Genomic DNA, 19,182 nt, shown 5'->3' with positions numbered 1-19,182 from the left:
GCGAGTCGTCAGCTGGGAGCCTCGTGTGCTGCTGAAAAGTGCGCTTGTGCAGATGAAAGCCTCTCTCCTTGGGCCTGTCTCCTCGTGTGAGTGTCCACAATGCAAGGGTTGCTGGTGCTCTTTTTTGAAGTCCTGAGATGGGCGGGGGGCGGGCCAGCAGGGAGAGCGGACTGGAAGCTCTTCCTTGGTCTCGCAGGGACTTCTGGGAAATGAAGTCCCTGCACGCTCGCAGCCCCGCTGGTGCCTCGCGCCCCTTACCGCCTTTCCGCTACGACCTCTGGGTTCCGCCCACAAAGATGCAGGGACTGGGGCTCACCAGCGATGCGGCACCCGCTAAGCGGGTGCGGCGAGTCGTCAGCTGGGAGCCTCGTGTGCTGCTGAAAAGTGCGCTTGTGCAGATGAAAGCCTCTCTCCTTGGGCCTGTCTCCTCGTGTGAGTGTCCACAAGAGCTGGTTCTGATGAGAAAACAGCTATTCTTCTGCCTTGGGGTAGGGCTCTTTCTTTTGCTACAGCAGTTTGAACCGCAGTCAGAATTTTTTCTGTAGAGCTGAATTTCATTTTAGCTTCAGTGTACAAATGTGATTTGTAAGCTATAGGTACCGTTTCTCTCTCATTAGAGGTCAGGTATGTGAATTCGTATCTTCCTGGGATGACTCGGATTACAAGATTGCGTATGTTTTCGCGAGTTTGTAATTTTGTTTTAGTTAACATGTCTGTTTGCAATGATCTCAAAATCTCTGTGTGTTTCTGAGTCCAATTGGTTTGTTTGAAATCTGGTCTTAATAATTCATAGAGAGGTTTAACCCTCTCGGCATAATTTAGAATGTATATTCTTCCGAAATTCAGGAAACCTAGTATTGATTGTAAATTCTTCAGCGTTTTTGGTGCTTGGAGTACAGCACTTTTCTCTAAGAAATTGTATGCCAGGCTTTTGCCTTCACTTGATAATTCATATCCTAAAAATAGGACAGTTAGATGGGCAATTCTTGACTTTTTAAAGTTGAATTTGTAACCCTCTGCTGCGAACCCAAGTATTATGGTGTTCACCCTTTTTAAGTGAGTCTCCAGGTCATCATCTGTGAGATAGATGTCATCGACATATGATAATGCTTCATCATCATATATTTGTAGTAACTCTGTTACCCTTGCTGAGAATAATCCTGGGCTATTCTTGAATCCCTGTGGGAGTCGGCAAAATTGTTTTTGCGATCCAATTATTGAGAAAGTGGTCAAATACCTGCTTTCAGGTGCAATGTTTTGACAGAAGAATCCATTAGAGATATCTAATGTTGTTTTATATTTTTTCCGCACAATGGTATTCATTAGTGGTGCACTATGCGAGTTGTGTACTGCAAATGTGTTGCAACAGTAGTTAAGGTGTCTGTAGTCCAAAAAAAGACGATATGAATCGTTTGGTTTGGAGACAGGAAACAAAGGATTGTTCATTTGAGAGGTGCATGTTTCGATCACCCCTTTATATTCAAGTTGATCTAAGATCTCCCTGATTTGCTTTTTAGCTTTTTGTTTAACTGGGTACTGCCTTTGTGCAGTGTGCTGATTTTTTAACTGGATTTTGTGGTGAGGTGAATCCTCATCCCATCCTACATGATTTTTGTATAAAGCAGGAGCTTGGGCCACTGCCCATTTTCTTGCCAATGTGTATTTTTTATGAATCGGGATATGATTCGAGAAGGCAGGCATAATCATTTCTTCGCCATTAGGGCACTCCCTGACAAACTCTGGTGGCCAGTCTTTCTCAGCTAACAGAATGTCATAGCCTTTTGAAAGTTTTTCCCAAAAGAGACCTTTTATTTTCCTAGTTTTATCTCCCTCTATTCGTAATGTTATTTCATATAGTTTATGGGGCACACTAACTCGTGTGTCTGCAGTTTCCACCTGAATGTACTCATTCGTGTCCACTGTCTCCAGAAGATTCATCATCATATTGCGAGCTATGGTCACTTCTGTTGCGCTGTCTAGCATTGTCTGTGCCCACTCTCCATTGTTCAGTTGTGTCCTCAGAATTCTCGGCATGTTTAATCTTAATACTTGCTACCTTCTTTCTGGGAAATTGTAATTTTTAACTTTGATGAGCAGGTTCCTTGTCTTTGGACTTGACGTGCTCTTCTCTGTCTTCTGACCATCCTCTTCTTTCCAATTTCCGTGAGGAAGATCGAGAAAGATTGAGTGAGAAGGATCGAGAGGGACGTGTATCAACATCTTGATATCTGTCTGGTTTTCTTATTTTATCCCTATCTCTAAGGTTATATCTTTTTTCAGAGGGCTCCCTTTGGGGAGACTTGTCTTCTCGGCCTGGAGATCTCTCTCTACGCTGAGGAGACCTTCCTCTGGACTGAAAATGCTTTTCCCTGGGAGTGGATTGTCTATTACCATCCCAACTCTTTTTTGGAGTTTTTAAATTATTTTTAATAAATGTTTTTTCAGGATTTTCAGTTAGTTGGGGTTTTACCGGTTTCCCACCCAAACTATCTCTTCCTAGCTCTTCATAGGATTTTTCTATGATTCTGGCAAGTTCAAATGGTTGGTCTGCTATATCTGTTTCTTTCAATTTTTAGCGGATCGCCACAGATGCTGCTTCACCTTTTATGTTGGCTAATAATATAGCCGAGACCTGCTTGGAGTCTTTCAGTAATTTCATACCCAGGGTTAAAGCAGTTTCTGGACCGTATTCATTTTGAATCTGTATTAATACATCTGGTATGACCGCCATAGATGGGACACCATGTGCTTTTGTGTAGATCGAAGCAAAGACTGTGCCCCAAGTGTCACAGTCTTCCACATGTGGTGCGATCCCCATTGGGAGACAGATAGTCAGAATTCTGTGTTTCTCAGTAGGAGTAGTATCTGGAAATACTGCCTCTATTTGAATATTTTTTTGTGCTAACCAGAATGGAATTTGTTCCCGTTTTATGGGTACTTTACCAAGACATGATTGTATGTTCTGTGGTGTGATTTTGTTTGTGTTCCCCTGGTGAGGGGTCAGCTGTGGAATATTAATTGTCGGTTGGACTGTTGAAGTCCGCATGACATATTGGACCAATTGTCTATGTATTTTAATTAAGAGTTTTATCTGAGCTAAAAGTTCAGGAACTGACATTTTATCAATGTCAGGATGTGGTGTGTAGTTGGCTAGAACCGGCCACGTTGCTCCTGGTCTACCTAGTGGACCGAGCCTGGTGATGTGATTATTATGTTTTAGGGCGCCATTAAACCAGAGCAGGTGCTCTTGGCAATTTAGTGGGATTTCAACGTCCTCGAAAGGAGTGTATTTATCCGGAGGTTCCTCTATTTTGTAATAGTGGAAGTCTTTTGTCACAGCGTGTGCTGCTGGAAAATTTATCCATGAATAGAATACCTCTGTCTGCCGATATTCATGTGCCCCTACCGCGAATATGACTGTACCACCTCTTGGTGTCAGTCCATTTTCTATAAGTTTAAGAGTTATAGTTCTTCTTATATTGACCGGAATGATTATAACACTCGGGTCATTATCTTGGAGGGTTGGGTCTTCCTCTAAGAGTCGAGCTGCTAAGGCTTCTTTTTCTCTTTCTTCGTCACTTTCTGACATTTTACTGACTGAAAGTTTTCTGTTGCAGATCGAGTTTCAAGGAAACAAAGATTAGGTGCACAATATTTTGGAACACTGTATCCTTCAACGTTGATCAAACCAAAAACGAATACATAGGAATCTCATCCTACTAAGTTCCGGCGGATATTAACCTTTCACCCACTCCAGACGGCTATTGGAGTTTTTACGGGAAAAAGGGGTCTGTGTGAAAAAGCACGACTGAGTTACTCTAGTGTCTTGCGTTAGATTATCCCCTTACAAAACGTTGGGCGCCATGTAGTGTTGTTCCTATTTTCCCAACAGACTCTGCGCATTGGAATAACATAAACAGCAGTGTAGACGTAGGACTGAGGTCATCTAGGTCTCTACTGACTATGTTAAACTTAATTTAGGTTTGCGCCAGCTAGCTCAGAGGTCACTGGAAACTTTCTTGAATGAATAGGGAGGGATAAGCTTCCCTGGCTCAGACAAGAAGGGATTCAGTTTCCGGTAGGAAAGGTTGAGGGGGTTAAGGGGGAGGGGAGGGGGGTTTGTTCATGGAGGATGTACAGGAACTTGTAGTAATCCACTCAAATTGTTGAATTAAGATGACTTTTATTCAGTACAAGTCAAGTACAGCAACCATCAGCAAACCCACAAATACTGGTTTAAATTGGAAATTTCACATTGATGCAATTCCACTGCATCATGACCGCATCATCTAATTCTAAGCATTACTACATATCTTCCCCCCTACGGAATCAAAAAGAAAGAAAATAAGAAAACATTAGAAAATGTAACACAATGCAAAGTACAATACATATCAATGAACTGTTTCACCAATAAATCACATTCACAGTTTGCATTGCATCAAAATATACTTACAAATGAGACACTCTACACAAACTACCAAAACTCCATTTCTTCCCATCATCTAATTCAACCACAGAGCCTTTAACTGAAACAACTTTATGTGGCTGAGAAAACTTACTTTCCCCTTTTCTTACAAAACCAAACTTCCTTACAACAACCCAATCACCTTCTTTGAAAATTAAATCCTTCACATGTCTCCTACTATCAAATTCTAACTTGTTGCGCCACTGTCAATCAATAGCTCTCGATCTCATTTTTTCCCTATCAAGCCAAACTTGATTTTTTTCCTTCAACCACATTGGAGACTCCTTAGTACCTGGTTCTCTTCCCTTCAAAGCCACAAAAGGAGAAACTCCAGTAACTGAATGTGATGTAATTCTATGACCCCACATCATTCTTCGCAACTCATCCTTCCAAGATAAACCATTAGCCAAAGAAAGTTGTATGGAATCCATTATCATTCTATTGACCCTCTCTACAAGTCCATTTGCTTGCAGACGGAACAAAGCCACTCTCTCATGACTAATGCCCAGACTTAGAAGAAAACTAGTCATATCTGAAGAAACTAACTGAACACCATTGTCAGTTATGAGAGTTTTAGGTACCCCTTCTTCTAAGAAAACTTCTTTCAAGAATGCAATCACATTTGAAGTGCAAACTTGCCCCATAGATTTCCAAGTAAACCACTTGCTATGATAATCCACTAACACAAGCAAAAACCTATTATTGCAACCCAATTTGTCAATTGGACCCAAAACATCCAAGGCTAATTTCTCCCAAGGTTTCATGGGCAATTCCACACACCTCAACGGAGGTTCCCTTGTAATCTTCACTTTATCACTATTGCTACAAGCATGACAATCACGCACAAGATCCTCCACATTCTTGTCCATTTCTGGCCACCAATAAAATTCTTTCAATCTACGTTTAGTCAGACTCCTACCTAGGACAATTCTCAACAACTTTGACCTCAAAAAAATTGGTGGAACTATCCTATTTCTTCTTAAAATCTTGTCACCTTGCAAACTAAGTTCATCCTTAACAGAAACAAATTGCTTATGTACAATCTCTTCACCAGATCCATTCCAAGAATTCATTATCAACTCTTTTATCTTCTTGTATTCCATATCCAACTCCAAAGCTTCTCTCCACTCTTCTTGACTAACAGCAAATTCACTGTCAATATTCACCACATAATCTTCTAATATTTCTACACAAATATCATCATCTACTGGCATCCTAGAAAGACAGTCTGCAATGACATTCCTACTCCCTCGCACATATTCCACCACAAAATTGTAATCTAAGACCGATAGTAACCATCTTGAAATACGGGGAGTCACACTTCCATCCAGACCTCGTCCCCCTTTAAAAACATGAACTAAAGGTTTATGATCTGTCTTTACCACAAATGGCAACCCCCACAAATAATACCTAAAATGTGTTATCCCCCAACAACATGCCAGTGCTTCCTTCTCTATGGTAGAATACGATCTTTCTGCTCCCTGCAATCTACGTGAAGCAAACCCAATGATGGTTTCATTACCATCTGACACCTGTATCAACACCGCCCCCAATCCAACATTACTCGCATCTGTGACTAAAATGGACTTCTTCTTAAAGTCAAAATGTCCTAATGACGGAGCCTTCGAAATACATTCCTTTACCTTAACAAACGCGTCCTGACATCCAACACTCCACTCAAATAACACCCCTTTTTTTAAAAGAAGTCTCATTGGTTCCACTAAGTCAGCAAATTTAGGCACAAATTTAGCACAATATTCTGCGAGACCTAAAAATTACTTTAACTGTTCCTTATTAGTAGGAGATGGAACATCCCTGACAGCTTTCACAATACTACCTTTTGGTCTTATACCATCTGCAGATATTTGATGACCTAAATAATTAACTTGACTTAGCCTTAACTGACACTTCTCTTTTTTTATTGTCAAACCATGCTCCAAAACTCTACGCAACACATCATTCATCAACTGATCATGTTCTTCAAATGACCTTCCAACAATCATAATGTCGTCTTGAAAGCACAACACTCTGTGCAACAATATGAGTGGATTACTACAGAACTCTTGGCTTAAACTGGACTTGGGACATGGGAGAGGGAGTGTTAGGTCCGAAAAGCAGCTCTGCCATTTCCCACCCACTTGGTGGCTACAGCCATACACAGAATGCTCCAGCGCAGTTTCTTTGTACCTGTGACTTTGCCGCTCGACCTCCGGGGTGCGAGCTGAATGGCTGTGTGATACAGGGGTGAGGGAGTGGCGCTCACACTGAGCACCAAGGGGAATGGTTTAAATCTACTGTATGCTTCTCTGATTTTGCTGCAATAAAAAGATATTTACAAAAAAAAATAAACATGACAACTTTGCTCCCTCAGAATAAGAGTGTATCTCTAGAGTCGTGTGAAAACAATAGACAGCCATTTCACTCAGTCAGCAGTGCATACTTAGTTTCACCAGAATGCAGAGAAATAGAGAGACAGGAGTTTTCAATAAAAAGGTGTTATTTATTGAGCAGTCTTCTTTCTCATGCAAGAAAATGAATTGCCACAATTGTAATACTTAAAGTAAAGTAAAGTGCATACAGAAAAAGTAGTATTAGGAAATAATTGATATGGATTCTTAGCCATATGATACTTTAAAATGGATAAAATATATACATACACAAATACATTGACTAACGTACTCAACTGGTGCTTCTAACTAAGCCTACCCCAGTGTACCTGACCTAAGCCTAATAGTTGGGAAGGGATGAGTAAGTAGTAGTTTAAGTTAAGTTGGTTAAGATTATTTTGCCAAGAATCTGCATCAAGAATTCTCTCAAGGGTTTAGTCAGCTCCGTACCTTGGTAATAGAATGTGGGAGGTCTGGTATCTCTTTCCTCAGGACTCGATATCCCAGCAACCCGCAAGGGTAGGCTGGAAACACCGGAGCTGGATTTTCTCGGCTGGAGAAAATGACAGGGTCTCTCTCAGTGCGTCAAACAGGAGGGGCGGCTTCCGTGGGTTTCTCGCATCAGCTGGGCTCTCGGGCAAGTAGATGGCCGCTCTGCTCCAAACCACTGTGTGTTTGCTTAAGGCAACTGTTGGTATTTTATACCTGGAAGGTGCCGGGTTTGATGTAAGGTTGGACATAAGACGTCACTAAGAACTAGCAGTTCTTTCTGGACTTCAGGAGTTCTTGTTCAAATCAAAACAAAAGCAGGGGGATTTCCCGGGCTGCTGGAGGCTTGGTTTGTTTAAAGAACGCGTTGTGCTTTCTAGGAGTCGATGGGAGTAGCCGTGCTGTGCTTTGGACTGCATGGGCTATTAGTGAATATGGATCTTATTTTCATGCCTTTATCAGGATATTATTGATCATAACCTCACAACGGCATAAATGGGGAATATCAAATTAGGGTCCTAGATATAAACACGACAATACACGGTACCACCAAGTGAAAGTTGGTGACTCACCTCCTCTCCTTTTATTTGGTGGAGGAGAAGCATTTCTAGAATGTATGGAGGGCCTATTTCCAAAATATACAGTTCCAAGCTGAATCTAGTTTTCAACTATCGCTGTGCCATGGCTGCAGGATCAATGTCCTGAATTAGTTGCTATGGCAATGAAGGATAGTTCAGTGCAGTGCTTACATCTTCCTACAGATATATGATCTAGTTGTCCAGTTAAATACTGCATGCAAATCACTGCACACATGGGGCATATTTATAAGGGGCATTGTGCCACCGGAGTGTCACTTTTCGTGATGCTCCCCTGGCGCAATGCCCTGCTCCATATTGGCTTTTTGTGGCTTAACATCCCTTGCAAATATGGGTCTCCTCGCCACAGTCTTCTGCAGTGAAGGAGTGTGCAATGGGTATTGCTGTGGGCGTACGCATGCAACACACATTGCTTTATGATACTGCCCCTTTGAAAAAGAGGCATTAGAGTGGTTCAACAAGCAGAAATACTTGTATTTCTCCTTGTCTTTTGTTCTTTCTACGTGTGTGCTTTCTGCAGCACACATAGAAGGAGCAAAATGTAAATAATGATTATTTTTGTGCAGGAAGGTGTCCCTTACTGCACAAACCCAATAATTCCTGCAATGCAGGCACCCTTGCATTGTGGTTTAAGGGTGCCTGCGCTGGCGCTAGGCAGCTTTTTCATTTACTGCCAATGCAAGGGAAAACACAGGGGTGTGCTGTATTCTTTAAAATATGGCGAATCCCTGCATTTTTTAAATGACACAGTTGGCACTGATAAATTGCTTGCAGTGCTGAGCCATTTAGTTGTATATATGCCCCTAGGATTCCTATAAGGTGGTTAAAAGAAGACTGTCAGTTGGTGCCATCAGTAATGATACTTTGAAAAACAGTTGTCATAATGTAACAGTTAGAATGTTCTTCATGGAAAATTCACACACAGTTGCCAACAACCTGTAAGAATTCAATACAAACATCAATGAATTATTTTGTCTCAGGACTGGATTAGTTACCACTGGCAGTAGAAGTAACATTGTCAAAGCCATGGCAGATGAGAATATTTAAGAGAGTTCTGTTAATCACATTGCATCAGTGTGATTGTGCAAGACTGCCTCAACAAGAAAGAAGTAGTCTGGGACTTGCTAGTTATCTGTCAGATGATTGACATACATTTAAGCCTGTCTCTTAAAATTCAAAAGTGTTAGGGGATCATATACTGAGCTAATAATGTCAATTTAAATGCATTCATACAAAATATTCTGACCCCTAAGAACTATAATATATACTTATTGCAATGCCAGTATAAGCATTAAATGATTATGTGCAAAAATAGTAGTAGTATCCTACTATCAAAGCCCTGTGGATGCTGATAAATGGGGGATAATCAATTGCCTTATGGAAATTAAATGGTTACACCTGGGATTTTGGCACATAATTCAGCAAGAAATAGTGTCTTATGAACTAGGTCCTCCCACTTTGTACTTGCTGCAGGTTCATTTGCATATGATGGAGAAATAGTTCCCAAGTTTTATAAAGAAGCAGTTGGCTTGGTCAACCACTTACTTATCCCTCTGAGTACCAATAACAGGCTGCAAAAAGATCATAGTCTTGGAGTAGAACAACTGTGCCAGTATTATAGATCCATCATAAAAATATGGACTGTCTACTTTCATTCCTTTTTCTCCATTGGACTTCATCCAAGAGCTTTTTCTTGTGAAGAAAGCATCTGAACTGGTAGATGAAAGATTGCAACTCTGAAAGCAAAGAAGAACTGAAGTACTGTCTTTAACAACCTTTGGATTGCATGATTGATGGCACTAGAAGAATGCTGCAATATAAGCCCCGTTCGCTGGTAAAACAATCACAATTCCAGTACACATCTTATGCTGCCAGAAATCCACACTCACCCTCTTCAGTTCCGGAGTCAAGGTGGACTGCAAGCACTAATGGAACTCCACAAGACAAAGAGACAATCCAACCAACATGTCACCGAAATCTGAACACAATTTGCAATGTTCAAACAATACACCCTAGCAACATGTCTGAATATCCAACTATATAATCTGCACTAGGACACTGGGAAACCCTGAAAACTAAACACAAAGATCAAGCATATTGCAACACATACATATGCTTCTCCTTGTTAGAATAACCACATAAAGCTGTCTCACTATGCTCTCTGTCTTTGAAGAAAAGTACACTTTCTGCTCATAAGCTGCAAACTGGAAACAAAGATCACCAACATCTTGTTAATCCTCACACTCAGCAGTGTATATACAAACTGAAATGCTTCTATTATAATATAAATATATATATATATATTACCTACTGGCGGTCGCCAGTAGGTAGTTATAGTTAGGATAATTTTCAATGTTAAATCTCAACATTCTATTTTGAATAACTTTGGCGCCGGTTGACGAATCTGCCTGAAATTTTCAGGAAAATGGTCTCATGGCGGTCCGGTCCTTCCCTGAAAGTTTGGGGGGGATTCGTCAAGCGGGGGCCGAGATAAAAGGGGGGTCCCAAAACGCGTTTTCCCCATGTTAATTTCCATAGGGCGGTCGATTTCACTTTTAGCCCGAACGGCTGAATGGATTTCCACCAAACTTGGCAAAATTGTAGGGACTGGTAGCCCGATGTGCCTTTGCTATGTCTCAAGATATGTGCTCCAGTGGATTTTGAGTAATTTAGGTTCAAAAAAATATATATATCTATAGGCGCTCTCCCGTGCGCGCACGGGAGTGCGCTCCAGGCGCGACACGCGACTTGCGCGCAGGAAGCTGATTGGATCTCAGTTGTCTGTAAACATTCTAAACAGTGCGGAGCGGCCGCCATCTTGTGTCTCGGTAAAATCGAGACACAAGGGGTTTGAAAAAAAAAGGGGCAAATGACCATAAGGGGGAAGAGTAGACCCCCTCTGACCCCCTAGGTTTGATGTAGGGACTAAAATAGGGTCCTGCAGGGCATTAAAAAATTTTTTTCGTTTTGCGCGGGGGAAGCGCATGGTACGCGCACCGGAAGCACGGGGAAAATTCAGGACCATATTTATGAAGGCCCTGCGCTGTTAGTTTTGCGCTTCCTGTGCGTCAATTTTTGTGACGCACCAGCGGTGTAAAAAAATGCGCATTGTTATGCAATATTTAAAAAGTGACGCATCTATCTAGATGCGTCACTTTTTAAATATAGTGCAACGAGGTACATTTTATTACACTGCTGGTGTTATGCGTCACTTTTCTGTGCGCACTCCTTATGACATTCCAGATGTGTCATATTTAATGTATGACGAATCATGTTGCAGATACAATATGGCGCAGAGTTTTAAAAAGTGACCCATGTACCTAGATGCGTCACTTTTTAAAAATAGCGTCAGGTATAATGTATGCAGAGGGGGTGTTCTCCCGCAAAAAGCTTTGTAATAGCGACGCAGTGAAATCTTTGAGATTTCACTGCGTCAGTTTTAGGATGCTGTTGCGTCAAAATCTTGTGCCTGCTTTACAGCAGGTGTTAGACTGAGGCAAGACCTTTCATATGCTGCTTTCCCCATTTGAAAGGACACATTACTGGAGTTGCGTCACTTTTGTGACGCACTCCAGCAATGCGTTACTTGGAATGTCATAAGGAGTGCGCACAGAAAAGTGACGCATTGCACCAGTAGTGTAAAAAAATGTGTTGCGTTGCGTTATATTTAAAAAGTGAGGTATCTAGGTAGATGGGTCACTTTTTAAAATCAAGCGCCACATTATATCTGCGTGAGGTATAATGCATGCAGAGGGGGTGTTCCCCCACAAAAAGCTTTGTAATAGCGACGCAGTGAAATGTTTGAGATTTCACTGCGTCACTTTTAGGATGCTGTTGCATCCTTTAAATATAGTGCAACGAGGCACATTTTATTACACTGCTGGTGTGATGCGTCACTTTTCTGTACACAGTCCTTATGACATTCCAGATGTGTCATATTTAATGTATGACGAATCATGTTGCAAGGAGTTACAGATACGTCAGTATTTCTGACATATGTGTAAACATAAAAGTGATGCGAGGCCGGCGCAAAATTTTGACGCAATAGCATCCTAAAAGTGACGCAGGGAAATCTCATAGATTTCAGTACGTTGTTATTACCAAGCTTTTTGCGAGGGATTGCCCCCTCTGCATACATTATACCTGATGCAGATACAATATGGTGCAGAGTTTTAAAAAGTGACCCATGTACCTAGATGCGTCACTTTTTAAAAAATAGTGTCAGGTATAATGCATGCAGAGGGGGTGTTCCTTGCAAAAAGCTTGGTAATAATGACGCAGTGCGTCACTTTTAGGATGCAGTTGCGCCAAAATCTTGCGCCTGCTTCACAGCAAACCTTTCACATGGTGCTTTTTCCATGTGAAAGGACACATTACTGGAGTTGCGTCACTTTTGTGACGCACTCCTGCAATGCGTTACTTTTGTGTTTACAGATATGTCAGAAATACTGACGTATCTGTAACTCCTTGCGATATGATTCGTTATACATTAAATATGACACATCTGGAATGTCATAAGGAGTGCGTCCAGATAAGTGACGCATCGCTATTTTCACGTAGCGATGCGTCACTTTTCAGAAATGAGGCCTCCAGTTTATTCACTGTGTCATAACTTTCTTTTCTAACACTCACCTTCTTTCAGTCCTCCTACTTCACTTCCTTTCACCTCTCATACCTTTCTGTTCTTTCTTACTCATTCTCCTTTCAATTATCAATGCACTATATTTCACTTACTCTTCATTTTTTAAGATTATAGCTCTTTGATGAGAATTGGAGGTAGTTCTGAAAAGAACTTTTGGTTTTCTTCTTTTAACTGAAGAGGAACAAAAACAGGGAATAGAAACTGCTCAACAGGAGCAAAAAGAAAAGAAAAAAATTAGGGGTGGGAAGGGCAGTGATGGTTCTCTAATGCCCGAACCATGAGCAGGACACTTTGCTCCCCATAGGTGAGGAGTTGATTGCAGTATCTGCATCTGACGATCCCATGGTTGAATGCAGGTTGAATGTTTGCTACCTGCCCCTGAGATTGTTCTCTTCCGGAAGAAGTTGCTCCTCCTGTTGATGTAGAGGCCCCATCTCTGGGAACCTCCTGTGCCAGAGCCCTGACACTTTCCCGGGCAAAATTCTGGGGGTGCCTGCTCTTCACATGGCGAATCATGGTGAAGTTGCCAAAAGAGTATTTTTTTAGGGGGTTACCCCGTGACAGGACATGTTTGCAGATCCTGCACTCTACTTTTGGTGCATTCACCTTCTTCTGGCCTTCTGGAAACTTAAAAAATTTCCAGATGAAATGTTCCTTCACCTTTGGGGTAGGAGGCTCTTCATCAATGAAATCATTGGAGTCATCTTCACTGCTGGATGGTCTGGCAGCCATGATGAATCCAGGAATATGGAGCAGCAAAAAAGGCAGGTCTTTCAGTCACAAAAGTGAAAGAAGAAGTGAAGGAAATGGGTGGGGATTTCATTCATTGTAAAAAAAAACTGTTAGCAACCAATGAAAAGTGTTATTTTAGGGTCACATGACCCGACGCGCTTACGTTGCGCGCTCAGGTGCACTTCCGGGTGCGTTTACGCAGCGCGATCGTAGGCGCTTCCGGGGCGCAAACGTGGCGCGATCGTAGGCGCTTTTGCGTGCGTTTAGGCGCCGCGCACGGAGGCGCTTCCGAGGGCACGTACGTTGCGCGCCGAAGTGATGTCATCAATCTTTAATAGAAATGCATAATCATTTTCCATATTAAAAAAAACAAATTTTATTTGTATGGTACGAAATGTTTTGCATTATTATTAACTTTTCATTCATATTTTTTTTTCACGAACGACAGTTGCGCTCTGGGTGCGCTTTCAGATGAGCGCACGGAAAAGCTTACAGGAGAGCTTAGCTGAAAGCTTCCCCGAGCGCGCACCCAGAGCGCAAAAGAAAAAAATTATAAAAAAAATGAATACTTAAAAAAAAACAGCAAATTGTAAAAAAAAAAAGGTTAGAAACTCGATATACAAAGGAATTAGCATTTAAATAACTTTGAAATTCACTGAAAAAACCATAGGTTTCACACCAGTTATAGTTAGGAATTAGCATTTAAAAAACCTATGAAATTCACTGAAAAAACCATAGGTTTCACACCAGTTATAGTTAGGAATTAGCATTTAAAAAACCTATGAAATTCACTGAAAAAACCATAGGTTTCACACCAGTTATAGTTAGGAATTAGCATTTAAAAAACCTATTAAATTCACTGAAAAAACCATAGGTTTCACACCAGTTATAGTTAGCTGGAAATTTTACTGATATAAAACCATTGAAATTCCCACGTTATAGTTAGATGGACTCACTATAACTTGCGCGTGCAATGCACTGCTGATGATGTCTTATTAAGCCAGTTAACCAATCAATTTTTAAAAACCATCCATTTAGACACTTATTTAAACATTTATTCTTCCATCAACTTTTACATATACATATATAAAATATATTTATTTTTCAGAAAGACACACATTCACTGGATGGTGTCATCAGTGATGTCATGAGTGATGTCACTGACCATGTCATGAGTGATGTAATATGTGATGTCATCAGCAGTGCATTGCACGCGCAAGTTATAGTGAGTCCATCTAACTATAACGTGGGAATTTCAATGGTTTTATATCAGTAAAATTTCCAGCTAACTATAACTGGTGTGAAACCTATGGTTTTTTCAGTGAATATATATATATATATATATATATATATATATAGATATATATACATACATATATATATATATATATATATATATATATATATATATATATATATATATATATATATACATATATACATATATATATTCACTGAAAAAACCATAGGTTATAGACCATATATAGTTAGGAATTGGCATTTACAAAACCTTATTTTACTCACACAAAACCATTGAAATTCGCATATATAGTTAGTTGCACTAACTATATATCGCGCACCCGCAATCCACTGCTGATCATGTCACATATTACATCATTCATGACATGGTCAGTGACATCACTGATAACATCACTGATGACATCTCAAATGACATCACTGATGACATCTCAAATGACATCACTGATGACATCACTGGTGACATCTCAAATGACATCACTGATGACATCTCATTTGACATTACTGATCACATCACTGATGACATCATTCATGTGATAATATGATGAACCTCTTCAGACTCTAATATAACCTTAGATACACTCAGTGTAAACAGACACTCACAGACTGTCACTCATCCATGGAGTTACTCACACACCTAGTCAGTCATGCAAAGAATCAATCACACCTCCATTTCCTCAACTATACAGTTATACACACCTTACTTATTCAAACACATACGAACACATATTTACTCTCTTATACAATCCCTGATACAAGTTCACAATTATCCATACAGCCGCTCACACATTCACTGGCTCTAATGCACAGTTATTTATATATGTCAACTCTCACAAGTACTGTGTTTTACATATGTACTTACTTTGACATGTAGCACTGAGATATCCATTCACTCACCAATACACTCATACACACAGTCAACCGCCCATACAGCTGTTTCCACATTCTCTTTTGAACCCATACATCTAGTGAATCAACTGCTCACACATCTATGCACAGAGTCATACACCTCCCAGCCACCCACACACACACTCAGTCTCCCATACAAATACTTGGGCAACCAATCAATAACCCATATAGTTACTCATATAGCTACTGATCAACACATGCAGTAGTTTACAGAACAACAGACATAATGATGCCCAAATTAAGACAGTTTAGTCACTAACCCATGCACTCAGTGAGACACATTTAATCACTCACTCATACAGTCAGTCATGCACCTACTAAATCCTTCATCCAGACACTTATACATCCACTCATTCTTCAATATGTAAGACATATTTTAACTTTACAGAAACATACAGTCACTGGATGTTGTCATCAGTGATGTCATCAGTGATGTCATTTGAGATGTCATCAGTGATGTCATCAGTGATGTCACTGACCATGTCATGAATGATGTAATATGTGACATGATCAGCAGTGGATTGCGGGTGCGCGATATATAGTTAGTGCAACTAACTATATATGCGAATTTCAATGGTTTTGTGTGAGTAAAATAAGGTTTTGTAAATGCTAATTCCTAACTATATATGGTCTATAACCGATGTTTTTTTCAGTGAATTTTCAAGGTTTTGTAAATGCTAATTCCTAACTATATATGATCTATAACCTATGGTTTTTTCAGTGAATTTCAATGGTTTTTTAATAGCAAATATCCAAAGCTGTAAAATGTATTCTTCTTTTAAAGGAAAAATATATTTTATATGTATTTAATATAATTTTTTTATGTATATAAATTTTTTGAGGGAACAAATTTATCAACTATCATGCTGAAGAAGAGTGTGGGGAAAAAAACCAAAGAGGAGGACTAAGAGGAAAGAACAATCAGTTCAAAAATACAATTGCTTTAATGCATGAAGTGCTTTTCCACACATTTACATTTAAATAACCCATATTAGAACATATAAAATATCTACAGAGGAGATGTTGTACATTGAATTTTAGAGTATTCATTGGTACCTACATGTTGGTACTTACATCACCCACACAACACAACAGCTCTATTCAGAGCTACCCTACCTCAAAGCACTCTAAAATATTATTTTACTATTTCCCTTGGTTTTCCCCTTGTTACGCTTTCCAGAACGCTACCCGGTGCGCGGACCGGGCGCTAACCGTGCAAAAATTTGAAAAAAAAGGGTTTTTTTTTACATATATGGGCCTCCTCAGCCACCCTCAGAAAACCTAGGGGGTCAGGATATGTCTCCCGTGCCCCCTTATACCCATTCCCAACATTGTTTATCCTCCATCTTGTGACTAAATTCATCCGAAACACAAGATGGCGGACTCCCGTTACGCTACCGGTGAGCTACCCAGGTCGTGTACCGGGTAGCGCTTCCACAGAGAAAAATCGAAAAAAAATGTATTTTATTTTTTTGCCCCGCGGGGCCCTTTAATAGCCCCCACATCAATCCTAGGGGGTCAGGAGGCTTCTACCTTGCCCCTTTCATTCATTTCCCCCTTCGTTTATTTCCACCTCTTGTCTCTCGATCCTACCGAGAGACAAGATGACGGCCGCTCCGGACTGTTTAGAATGTTGAGAGTCACCGGAGAGCCAATCCGCTTCTCCTCGCGAAGTTCCGTTACGCGTCTGGTACGCGAACCGGGGCGCTAACCGGGACGCTGTCACAGATATATATATTTTTTTGAACGTTAATTTCTAAAAATTCACTGGAGCACATATCTTGAGACCTAGCAAAGGCACATCGGGCAAACAGTCGCTACAATTTTGCCAAGTTTCATAGAAATCCATTCAGCCGTTCGAGCTAAAAGTGAGTCCAACCGCCCTATGTAAAACTCAATGTTAAAAACACGTTTTGGGACCCCCCTTTTTTATCGGCGCCCGCTTGACGAACCCCCCCCCAAACTGTCAGGGGACACTCAGAAACAGAATATGTCATTATCCTGAAAATTTCAGCCAATTCCGTCCATCAACGCCAAAGTTATTCAACATAGAATTTTCAGAAATCCCTATTCGAAAAAATCCTAACTATATATACCTACTGGCGACCGCCAGTAGGTAGTATATATATTTATATATATATATATATATATATATATATATATATATATATATATATATATATATATATATATTACCTACTGGCGGTCGCCAGTAGGTATATATAGTTAGGATTTTTTTCCTATGGGATTTTTGAAAATTCTATGTCGAATAACTTTGGCGTTTGTGGACGGAATTGGCTGAAATTTTCAGGAAAATGGCACATTTTGTTTCTGAACAGCCATTCTAAATTTGGGGGGGTTTCGTCAAGGGGGGGCTGAGAAAAAATGGGGGTCCCAAAACGCGTTTTTAACATTGAGTTTTCCATAGGGCGGTTGGACTCACTTTTAGCTCGAACAGCTGAATGGATCTACACGAAACTTGGCAAAATTGTAGATATGGTTTGCCCGACATGCCTTTGCTATGTCTCAATATATGTGCCCCAGTGGATTTTGAGAAATTAACGTTTTAAAAAACAGATATATCTGTGACAGCGCTCCGGTTCGCGTACCTGACGTGTAACGGAACTTCGCGAAACGAAGCTGATTGGCTTTCCGTTGTCTGTAAACATTCTAAACAGTCAAGAGCGGCTGCCATCTTGTGTCTCGGTAGGATCGAGACACAAGAGGTGGGAAAAACAAAGTGGGAAATGAGCATAAGGGGGCAGAGTACATCCTCTCTGACCCCCTAGGTTTGATGAGGGGGCTTTAAAAGGGCCTCGCAGGGTTAAAAAATAATAATTTTTATATCTTTTTTTTGCGGGGGGAGAGCTCAGTACGCGCACCGGGAAGCGGTCCGGGAAGCGTAATATTGGGAAAATAGGATGAAAGAATGTTCTAATATTGTATGTTTATTGATTTTTATTTTTTTTTTGTTTTTTATTTTTTTTATTTAAGTACCAACATGTAGGTACCAATGCAAAGTCTAAAAATAAAAATACATTGTTTCCTTTGTAGATATCTTGCAGGTTGTTCCAGAAGTTATTGAGGTATATGGAATTCATAGCGTAGTCTGTCTGGAAAGCAGAAACACCATGGAGGCAGGAGATGATAAAGAGATGTTAAACACACATTGGAGATGATATAGTGGAAGAAAGGAAGTAACTATGAGCAAACTTAAAGTTGCACAGTATATTTAAAGTCTGATTTTACATTAAAATCAATTTGCTACTAGTTTAAAAAATACATATAAAAATGAATAATGTCTCAAACAATTTTTGAATTATTATATATAAATTTATTATTCTGATTTATTTTCAAAATTAAAAAGAACTTCTAATAATTCTTGGTCAGATTTTGACTCATTTTCAATTAAGAAATCCACAGCTTCAACACATTGCAGAAGTTCTATGTCCATCGATTCATCAAAGAATTCTGAATCATTTTCTTTGTCTTGGTTGCATTCTGCAATTTCCATGTTATTTTTCTGCTCTCCTTCCATTTTGTATGCTGTAAAATGAACTTTTAAAAAATATATCAGTACAGATAGGGCACTGTTGGGTTTAAGTACAGACAGGTAGTTTGGTTTTTTGAACAGTGATTTTTTCGTTGGGCAGTGTATGGTATCAAACTGGAAGTAGAAATATCAAAACATTTATGAAATAAACT

The sequence above is a fragment of the Lissotriton vulgaris genome, chromosome 7 (genome assembly GCF_964263255.1).
Source record: "Lissotriton vulgaris chromosome 7, aLisVul1.2, whole genome shotgun sequence".
In the NCBI taxonomy this organism is placed as follows: domain Eukaryota; kingdom Metazoa; phylum Chordata; class Amphibia; order Caudata; family Salamandridae; genus Lissotriton; species Lissotriton vulgaris.
Note: the sequence above shows the minus strand (reverse complement) of the source record.